This window comes from Triticum aestivum, chromosome 6A (assembly GCF_018294505.1).
Source record: "Triticum aestivum cultivar Chinese Spring chromosome 6A, IWGSC CS RefSeq v2.1, whole genome shotgun sequence".
In the NCBI taxonomy this organism is placed as follows: Eukaryota; Viridiplantae; Streptophyta; class Magnoliopsida; order Poales; family Poaceae; genus Triticum; species Triticum aestivum.
The window spans coordinates 580,410,057-580,419,234 of NC_057809.1; the positions used below are offsets into that span (position 1 = coordinate 580,410,057).

General features: G+C 43.4%; 1 pseudogene across 1 annotated transcript; it reads right to left on the reverse strand.

Annotated features, from left to right (window-relative positions):
* Positions 1-5,090: 5,090 nt before the first annotated feature.
* LOC123128663 (ethylene-responsive transcription factor 1-like) lies at positions 5,091-8,463 on the reverse strand (annotated as a pseudogene). The gene is made up of 3 exons (XR_006463378.1): positions 8,030-8,463; positions 5,454-6,363; positions 5,091-5,374 (listed from the first exon to the last, which is right to left on the reverse strand). The product of XR_006463378.1 is annotated as an ethylene-responsive transcription factor 1-like (transcript).
* Positions 8,464-9,178: the final 715 nt, after the last annotated feature.

Below are 9,178 nucleotides of genomic sequence, written 5' to 3' on the forward strand. Positions count from 1 at the left end.
GCTCCGCTGAACCTATAGGATGCATTGTTTGGACAACGGCTCGTAGCAACGCACCAGCATATTTACTAGTGGCTTCTCATATCGAGAGAGGTTGAGGGGCGGTAGAACACAATTCTATAAGAATGCACTGAAAATGGAAGAGATCCCTCAAATTGGTCAGTTCACCAGTCAGATTGATTATTTTCTCCATAACTGGAGGCACCCCTGAGTTGTACTCCCTCCGTTCGGAATTACTTGTCGCGAAAATGGATGTATCTAGACGTATTTTAGTTCTAGATACATCCATATTCGAGACAAGTAATTTCGAACAGAGGGAGTAGGTGTTACTGTAGACAAGATTGTCTCCTTCGGCAAATGCTAGAAATCTGAGCAATGGATGATATAGTAGTATATGGAGTCTGGATGTCATACTCCCACCCCAAGTCAGAGCAGCCAAAGGAGTTACTTCCCTAGTCAGACAAAGGAGTTTCTGCTTTTGTTTATTTAAAATATCTATATACTTGTGGCTCTTAAATTGTTCATTACCGTTTTTCAATTTTTTGTTATGTTTGATCTCCTTCCTCAATCCTTTGGACATCATCAAATATTTATCCCGTCACAACGTTGGACACCTTATACTATCTTTACAGAAGATAGGTGGTACCAAATCAAGAAATTCTTTGAAAACAAATTTGTTGTATAAATGGCCCATATTAAGAGGATTCACTTATGTATTTGTTTGCAAAGAAAATTGCAGCTTCATTTTACAAGATGAAAATATGCTAATTTTCATTTGTCATAGGGGCAGATTAAATTCTGAAGGAGGCTCCGCTGGACCTATAGGATGCATTGTTTGGACAACGGCCCATAGCAATGCACCAGCATATTTACTAGTGGCTTCTCATATCGAGAGAGGTTGAGGGGCGGTAGAACGCAATTCTATAAGAATGCACTGAAAATGGAAGAGATCCCTCAAATTGGTCAGTTCACCAGTCAGATTGATTATTTTCTCCATAACTGGAGGCACCCCTGAGTTGTACTCCCTCCGTTCGGAATTACTTGTCGCGAAAATGGATGTATCTAAACGTATTTTAGTTCTAGATACATCCATATTCGAGACAAGTAATTCCGAACGGAGGAAGTAGGTGTTACTGTAGACAAGATTGTCTCCTTCGGCAAATGCTAGAAATCTGAGCAATGGATGATATAGTAGTATATGGAGTCTGGATGTCATACTCCCACCCCAAGTCAGAGCAGCCAAAGGAGTTACTTCCCTAGTCAGACAAAGGAGTTTCTGCTTTTGTTTATTTAAAATATCTATATACTTGTGGCTCTTAAATTGTTCATTACCGCTCTTCAATTTTTTGTTATGTTTGATCTCCTTCCTCAATCCTTTGGACATCATCAAATATTTATCCCGTCACAACGTTGGACACCTTATACTATCTTCACAGAAGATAGGTGGTACCAAATCAAGAAATTCTTTGAAAACAAATTTGTTGTATAAATGGCCCATATTAAGAGGATTCACTTATGTATTTGTTTGCAAAGAAAATTGCAGCTTCATTTTACAAGATGAAAATATGCTAATTTTCATTTGTCATAGGGGCAGATTAAATTCTGAAGGAGGCTCCGCTGGACCTATAGGATGCATTGTTTAGACAACGGCCCGTAACAACGCACGGGCATATTTACTAGTGGCTTCTCATATCGAGAGGGGTTGAGGGGCGGTAGAACGCAATTCTATAAGAATGCACTGAAAATGGAACAGATCCCTCAAATTGGCCAGTTCACCAGTCAGATTGATTATTTTCTCCATAACTGGAGGCACCCCTGAGTTGTACTCCCTCCGTTCGGAATTACTTGTCGCGAAAATGGATGTATGTAGACGTATTTTAGTTCTAGATACATCCATATTCGAGACAAGTAATTCCGAACGGAGGGAGTAGGTGTTACTGTAGACAAGATTGTCTCCTTCGGCAAATGCTAGAAATCTGAGCAATGGATGATATAGTAGTATATGGAGTCTGGATGTCATACTCCCACCCCAAGTCAGAGCAGCCAAAGGAGTCACTTCCCTAGTCAGACAAAGGAGTTTCTGCTTTTGTTTATTTAAAATATTTATATACTTGTGGCTCTTAAATTGTTCATTACCGTTCTTCAATTTTTTGTTATGTTTGATCTCCTTCCTCAATCCTTTGGACATCATCAAATATTTATCCCGTCACAATGTTGGACACCTTATACTATCTTTACAGAAGATAGGTGGTACCAAATCAAGAAATTCTTTGAAAACAAATTTGTTGTATAAATGGCCCATATTAAGAGGATTCACTTATGTATTTGTTTGCAAAGAAAATTGCAGCTTCATTTTACAAGATGAAAATTTGCTAATTTTCATTTGTCATAGGGGCAGATTAAATTCTGAAGGAGGCTCCACTGGACCTATAAGATGCATTGTTTGGACAACGGCCCGTAGCAACGCACCAGCATATTTACTAGTGGCTTCTCATATCGAGAGAGGTTGAGGGGCGGTAGAACGCAATTCTATAAGAATGCACTGAAAATGGAATAGATCCCTCAAATTGGTCAGTTCACCAGTCAGATTGATTATTTTCTCCATAACTGGAGGCACCCCTGAGTTGTACTCCCTCCGTTCGGAATTACTTGTCGCGAAAATGGATGTATCTAAACGTATTTTAGTTCTAGATACATCCATATTCGAGACAAGTAATTCCGAACGGAGGAAGTAGGTGTTACTGTAGACAAGATTGTCTCCTTCGGCAAATGCTAGAAATCTGAGCAATGGATGATATAGTAGTATATGGAGTCTGGATGTCATACTCCCACCCCAAGTCAGAGCAGCCAAAGGAGTTACTTCCCTAGTCAGACAAAGGAGTTTCTGCTTTTGTTTATTTAAAATATCTATATACTTGTGGCTCTTAAATTGTTCATTACCGTTCTTCAATTTTTTGTTATGTTTGATCTCCTTCCTCAATCCTTTGGACATCATCAAATATTTATCCCGTCACAACGTTGGACACCTTATACTATCTTTACAGAAGATAGGTGGTACCAAATCAAGAAATTCTTTGAAAACAAATTTGTTGTATAAATGGCCCATATTAAGAGGATTCACTTATGTATTTGTGTTGCGAGAAAATTGCAGCTTCATTTTACAAGAAAATATGCTAATTTTCATTTGTCATAGGGGCAGATTAAATTTTGAAGGAGGCTCTGCTGGACCTATAGGATGCATTGTTTAGACAACGGCCCGTAACAACGCACGGGCATATTTACTAGTGGCTTCTCATATCGAGAGGGGTTGAGAGGCCGTAGAACGCAATTCTATAAGAATGCATTGAAAATGGAACAGATCCCTCAAATTGGTCAGTTCACCAGTCAGATTGATTATTCTTCTCCATAACTGGAGGCACCCCTGAGTTGTAGGTGTTACTGTAGACAAGATTGTCTCCTTCGGCAAATGCTAGAAATCTCAGCAATGGATGATATAGTAGTACTATATGGAGTCCCAGCCCAAGTCAGAGCAGCCAAAGGAGTTAGTACTTCCCTAGTCAGACGATAAGTACCCATAGATGCCTCGTTAATGCCAGCATACTTGTGTCCACTGTCCAGGCTACAACACTACCATGGGTCCACAACATATACGTGAGGTATTTGTTTGCTCACCAACAAAAATCAGTCCACTCTATTTAAAGGGAAGAAAGAGCCACCAGAACTCAAACAAACACAATTGTTGTTCTTAAAACGAGGAGAGGACTGGTGCAATGCCAAAATGGTAGCCCCAAATAGTTGTGTGATTGGACTAGAATTAGGAGTCATCGGGAAGAAAACAACTGGCTTCTCCATAACAGCCTCCAGCAAGCTCAAGAAATATAGCAGGTCCAGTACTAATACCTGTATGTATATGCGCTAATGGCCGGAGATTACCTACCCAATTATGTCACTTTTAAGCCCAAAGTCCGTGGAAACTACCTAGGTGAATACCTTTGGTGAACGCCATGTGATTGTCGAGTAACAATAACTTACTCATCGTAAGAAGGTGACGTGCACTACTTATGACGACGATGTCAAATCAAATCAACAATAAGCCCACCAATTCAGGCTGAAGCACAGGCGCTGAAGCTAGCTGCCATGCTAGCCAAGCCAAGCAAATGCATATGCAGGACGCCACGTTTCTAACAGACTACCTAACGCTAGCGAAAGCAGCCGCAGCAAGAAATCCAAGGAACCATCCTCCCGGGCGCTGAAAAATCAGATCAGCTCTTGTAGATTTCTGTGTATTTACAAGTACTTTATCAGCTCAGGTCTATATCACATATCCAGGACTTTCAATGAAAGCGCTCACATCTTCGCTCAACGGTCGACAGTCAGGACACTGTCGCTACCACAGTTTTTTAGCGGCAATAGTTCTACCCACGATTAGAATGCAATGCCCAATGTTTCACAGATTTTATCCCCGAGGGCTTTGCTATCCTCAGTGTAATCTGTGCTTCGGTGGAATATATGGCGCCTGCGCCTTTTCTTGTTCAGAGAAAAAGAATGCGATGTGCACTACTTATGCCGACGACTTCGAATCAAATCAAGGACCTAACATGACAATGACATGAGACCACCAATTCGGTGAAGGTACTAGTAATAAATCAAGTGAAATGTACATGTTGTTCACATGGCTTCTCACATCGAGAGGGACTGAGAGACAGTAAAGTGCATTGCTATAAAGAATGCACTGAAATGGAATAGAATGGAACAGATCCCTGGAATTATGAATTAGGCGCCCTAAATATTTATAAGAACTACTCCCTCCGTCGACGTTTTTTTATTCTAGTGTAGTGTCAAAAAAAAACGTCTTACATTATGGGACAGAGGGAGTACATCGGTGAGAACTAAATGTAGAAAAAATGACTCCCGATGATCATGCAGCTAGTATCAAAAATTAGTAAATCTGGGTTTTTTTAAACAAATCTGGTATGTTTTGCCAGAGCCTAAGTGAAAAAAGGAGTATAATATAAATTACCACACCTGTACAGCAGAAACTGTGCAAACAGCCAGGAAAATCCATATTTAACAGATAAACTTATGCTCAGAAATAAGATATATAGGTTACTTCTATTACCACAGATTAAAGCAAACTGGACACAGATCCATGCTGTTCACATTCAGAAATGGTAGCGACGATATAAGAGTTGACAAAAGATAAAGACAACGGTTCGTCAGACTCATAAATGACAACGGTTCATCGACAGTCACCTAGGGAAAGGGTCGACTACTAAAGAGACTCAGGATGCGACTTTTTTGCATCTAAGCTTGCACATAGGCATATACTAACCAAAGGTGACAACAGGGTGCTTCCCAATCTCCCATAGTCTTATTCCTGAAACACGCAACAAAAAGTTCAGGATAATGAAAAGATTATCAACCTCAGACCGAACATCCAAATTGCGAAGGCTTACCCTTTGTCCTGATATACAGGGGTTTGAATCCCTCAGAAAATTTTGCCACAGATGGGCATGTCATCGAAGCTCCAAAGGTCCATGTTGCCAACGACATCCTGAGGCACATCAAAATTCAGAAGGCTATCAATCGGCTCATCCACGCCATCATCCAAAAGAAACCTCATCCAAGGTTCAAAATCAACAGCATTGTTCTCCATAACAGGAGGCACCACTGAGTTGTAGGTGTTGCTCTGGACAGGCGCAGATTCAGCTCCTTCAGCAATCACCGCTGGGTTGTAGGTTTTACTCTGGAGAACTGCAGACTCTGTTCCTTCAGCAATGGTGGAAATGGGAGCAATGGATGATATATCTGGAGTCTTGGTGTCATACTCCCAGCCCAAGTCAGAGCAGCCAAAGGAGTTGCTTCCCTGGTCAGAGTACATATTCATAACAGGAGCTTCAACAGAGGCAGCAGAGTTAATTGCAGGAACAAATGGCATGTTGTCAGGCTGAACAAGCGGCTGCTTTGATGCAAAGTCAGCAGATGGGTAGACGAAAGCATTTGGGTTGGCAAGGTTGTTGACTGCTGGTATGACGGTAGGTTCCTGTGCTACGCTTGACTTGGGAACTTTAGGAGCAGCAGGGCAAGCACGGCGCTTCTGAGGAACTGTTGGTTCCTCTGGAAAGTTAACCTTGGCCTTCTTGCCACGGATCCTTCGTGCTTCAACATCATAAGCTCTTGCAGCTTCTTCAGCACTGTTGAAAGTACCAAGCCAGACACGGACACCCTTGCTAGGATCTCTGATTTCAGCAGCCCACTTACCCCAGGGGCGCTGGCGGATACCCCTGAACTCGTTCTTTCTCTTCCTTTTTGCTGACCTTTGTGCAGGACCATCAAAACCAGCAGTAGTCATGGTGCTTAAGTCATCTGCAATGGAAGACCAATGTCAATGCTAAGAGAGACCAACAGACAAACTTCTCTCACAAGAAATAATTAATTTCATCATGGACATGAATTCATATGTAAAATATCACAATCATAATGAGTATTGAACCATGATGGGTGCTATCCTCTTCAAGTTTGGGTGAAAGCATCAGTCACCCGCAAAACAAATAAAATAAAATAAAATAAATCACAACTGATAAAAATCCAAGATTCTGATAAAGAGACTTCATGTTATAGACCTTTGCTATCATTCTGCAGTTATTAATCTACAAATCCCATTATACACGATGCAGAATCAAGGATATTTTTAGTAGGATTCAACACTTAGTAGAATAATCTTTTAGACTGATAAATGAACAAGTCTAGAACAATCCTCATGCAAATCAACAACCATCTAACAAGGAAAGATTCAAGAGGCCGAGACCTCAAATGGAGAAATTCGGCCCTTCCCCTTATGACTATAAACAGCAGTAAGCATATGAGTCACCATCAAAGCTCATGAGAAGTATAGATCACAAGATCAGCAACCTAAACAACCAAAATCGCTTCTCTAAAAGGAACAGTGCGGAAACAGCCTACTAGCCTAATTATTTCAGGCTAACATTGGAGAGTAAGCCCTTGACCCAAATCACTTCATGAAAACGCATCCAATCGATTCCAATCCAAAATCTCTAAACAAACAGGTCTAACACCATACAAATCCAGCCTTCCAACACCAACCCCTAAACAATTTCTCTTCCTACCCGATCGAACAGCCAAACCACTGAGTTGGTTAAGAGGGACCAACACAGACAAACTTCTCTCACAGAAAGTAAATAATTTCATCATGGACATGAATTTATATGTATAATATCACAATCCTAATAAACATTGAACCATGAAGGGCCATGTTTGGGTGAAAGCATCAGTCGCCCAAAAATAAAACAAATAAAATAAAATAACAATCTAATAAAAAAACAGAGTTTTGATAAACAAACCTCATGCTATAGACCTTTATCATCATTCTGCAATTATTAATTCTGCAAATTGCATTATAGACGATGCAGAATCAAGGATTTATTTTCTCAGGATTCAGCAAGTGACATAATAATCCTTCCTGTTTGAGAAGGAAAAACAGAATAATCCTTCACACTGAGAACTGATCCTAGTCTACAGCAACCCCACGAAAATCGACAACCATCTAACAAGGAAACAGTTCAAGAGGCGAGACCTCCAAACAAAACGGAGAAATTCGGCCCTTTTCTGCGGATTTTCAACCCCTTTTGACTATAAACAGTAAGCATATGAATCACCATCAAAGCTCACGAAAACCATAAATCGCAATGGACAACCTAACAACCCAAATCGCTTCTCTGAAAGGAACAGCGTCAGAAACAGCCTGCCAGGCTAATCATCACCAAACAAACACAACAGAGAAATGGAAAAAGGCCTAACCCTTCACCCAAATCACTCCATGATATCAAATCCAATCCAAAATATCTAAACAAGCAGGAGCAACACGCCCCCAAATACAGCCTTCCGACAGCAACCCCTCCACGATTTCTATTCCTGCCCAATCACGCAATGTCCTATCTTCTAGAGCAGTCAATCGCGGACGGTAACAATACGCGGATTAAAGAACCAGTCCAAGCGGACGCGGGGCCGATACCTTGGGAGAGGGACCTTTTGACGGCGGCGAAGGGCTTGATCTCGACAACCTCGTCGTCGCCGTCTTTCCCAGCAACCCCGGCGCGCCCGAGCTCCACGTCGGAGTCCCCGGAGTCGGCCTCGAACTCCTCGAAGTCGGCCTGGAAGTCCTCCTCGCCGTCGTCCAGCCCGCGCCCCCCGCGCCGGCCGAGCCCCGCGAGGCGCCAGCCCCCGCCGTCGGCCCGCTTGGGCTTGTTCTTCTCGGGCCACAGCACCGCCGCCGTCACCTTCCGCGCCGGCGCGGGGACCTTGAGGTCCTTGAGGATCGCGCCGCCGCACATGATTGCCGGCGGTACCTCGTCCTAGTCGTCGCCGATTGAGGTTCGCCGGAATTGGTAAATAAATGGGCAGTTTTTAATGAGGTGGGGGGAGCAGGTGTGGGTTGGCAGGTGGGGCGAGGCCAGCCCGCTATATACGCGGCGGCCGCGTGACGGCTGCCCGCGAGGCGAGAGGGGGGCGCGGTGGGACCCACGCGTCAGCGACGGGCTGCGGCGGGCGGAAGGCACGAGGCAGGTTCGCGAAGCGAGCGTTTCCAGTCGGCGGAGTCTTGCGCGGTGGCCCCTGGGAGATGTGGTATTTAGAACATTGCCCCTGGGGAATGAAGAGAGGGATATGCGTTTGACTTCCTTTTTCTTTTGAGGTAAGCAAACATTCATTAGCTCAAGATTGTTGTACTACACACCTGTAGTAGGAGTATACTACTACTGTTCGTACTCCCTCTCAGGGCCGGCCCTGAGGGGGTTGCGGCAGGGGCGGCCGCCCCGGGCCCTCGAATTCCAAGGGCCCCCCCCCCTCCCACATATGCAGGTAACCCATGGCCCAGGTGTCGGTAGCCTTGTCTCTAAAAAACGTAGTCGATAACCAACATGGACATGGTCTTTTTTTCAGATCGAGTTCACTTGTTACAGGTTCGTGATGATCTTGGTAAATTCCTTTTCGCCTTGATTATCAATCGCAAGCCGGCCACTCCGGACTCATCTAGATCGTCCTCGCCATCGACCCCAAGTCTCGCTTTTGGTCGGTGAGCTGTCAAACTCTACTATCAATTCGTCGACGTTGCCGCGTAGGTTGGAGGCCTAGGAGATCAATCCATCATTAGCAATTGGGCTAG